Consider the following 2,099-nt stretch of genomic DNA (forward strand, 5'->3'; position numbering starts at 1 on the left):
CAGCTGACTAAAATTTAATTTTGACGCTGCAGATTAGTACAGTTCTTTACTGTTGAAATTTGTAAGGGGATTTATGGAAGGTTTGTTTATCTCTCCTCCCGCTCCAAATTTCAGTATAACATTTTCTAGCACTGACATTTTTCCTCAAAAGTATTTTTGCCTACTTTCATGGTAAGCATATTGTAGATAGTATTCCATTATCACTGATATTTTCCAGTTATAGATGTACATGTAATTCTGTTTCTATAGAAATATGGTTGCTGCGTAGCATATTTTCTTACTAGAAGGTACTTATGTTCCCATTGAATGGACTGAATGCTTATTTTTTTCACGAGCTCCAACACATTTTGTTGGAAATTCTATTGGATGGGTAGATATCTTGCTAGATTTTAAGATTTAGGAGCCCAAGAGCAATGTACTATTTTCTCCAATATGGAAATGAAGTATGCTGTGGGGGGGTGGATGTACTACAAACTGATCTAAAATAAAGAAAGAGCAATCTTTGGGTGACAATGAGATTCATGGAGACTCAATGCAGATTGTCTTTCCTTCCTGTTTGTTTCTTATTCTTGTCATCTCATGTAGTATATGCTTTTGTGCTGAATTACATGGAAGGTCGAGATGACCTCACCTACATAAATGTTTTTTTTGTTATTTTTTTTAATGTATGGATGCCTACTGACCCTAAATATATTTGTTTAAAATGTTTACCTATGAAGTTTCTATGCTATATAAGAAAGTTGGTCTGAACTATTTGAGGTCATGTTCTATTTTACAGGTTACTCGTATAGTTGCATAGCTGATTCAGTTACATTAGTTCAGAACAAGTGTTTGTATCTATCTTAACTTTCAGGTTACTTGTATTGCATATTGATTGATTTCGTGCAGGCTCCTACGCTAGATTTTTTTTGAAGTGTATGTTCTTTTTTTTTTAACAAGGGGGTTCATATTCTGGACATATCCTCGTGACAGCAAGTTTATAATAAATTCCGAAACTCCTAGGTTGAAGTCAGCAAAGATAGCATATTCAACTATATTCAAATAACTGTACATAAGTGCCCTTAAGGATGATAAGCAAGATAAGTGCGCACCGGACCGCCTCAAGAGACGCGCCCCTGGGCGCGTCCCAGCCACTAGTGCCTGTCAACTCGGATGGTGTGATTGAGCTTTCAAGGCGCGTTGTTTCTGTAGAATTAAGGGGACAGCTATTGGTTTCTGTGCTGGGCCATGGGACGGGTTATAAGAAAGGTTTGGTGGCGACGGATACCGCTCTCTTTACACAGATGAATGCCGGCACGAGTCGTGGCATATGCGATCTTGGTTTCTGCAAGGTGCAAGTTACTGTTGCTTGGTCCTTTCTTTCTACCCTGGCAGACATGCTGCTTTCTGCTTAACAGGTGCGTCTGGAGGGTGTCGGGGATAGTTTTCGACCAACCTGTTTAGCCTTTTTAGTGGCGTTTCTAACTCGTAAACTGTTGAAGAACCGGTGGTGTTTTGTAGCAGCTCAGATGGTGTCTAAGCAGCCCAGTTGTTGAGCTTATACCTGTCTGTTCTTTTTATTGGTTATTATTACCTGTCCATTGGTACAACTGTACAAGTAAACCTGCAAAATTTTGTACTGTAAAAAGAACCCTGCAAAGTTTTGTACTGACAGCACCCCATCTGCTGATGGAACTTGCTGGCAATGTTTTGTCGCGGTCTCTAATGCAGTATCTGCTAATTTATTTGATCTGTGTTTGCGTGTTAGTGTATACATGAACAATTGAACATACACTTGTTCTGAATTAGTTGTGCAGCACAGATGTAACTGAAACAATGCAGGTTTGTTTGCATTTCAAATCTCGTGATTCTTTTCCACTCCCATGTTCCACAACAAACACATTTATGCAGTTTTTATTCATCTATGATATCCTACGAGGGCACTGATTCGATAAAAGTATTACGGCACATTGCAAGATTGGCGTGCGCCCGTTTTCACCGACATATTTGTTGCATGTGGCTCAGCAGTCAGCACACCTGAAAGACAGTTTGATATTGGGTTAGTAGAAGAGATCAACCATATGGCGCAGTAACCACACCAGGTGCCTCGCATACCTTCT

Source organism: Triticum dicoccoides, chromosome 5B (genome assembly GCF_002162155.2).
Source record: "Triticum dicoccoides isolate Atlit2015 ecotype Zavitan chromosome 5B, WEW_v2.0, whole genome shotgun sequence".
Taxonomy (NCBI): domain Eukaryota; kingdom Viridiplantae; phylum Streptophyta; class Magnoliopsida; order Poales; family Poaceae; genus Triticum; species Triticum dicoccoides.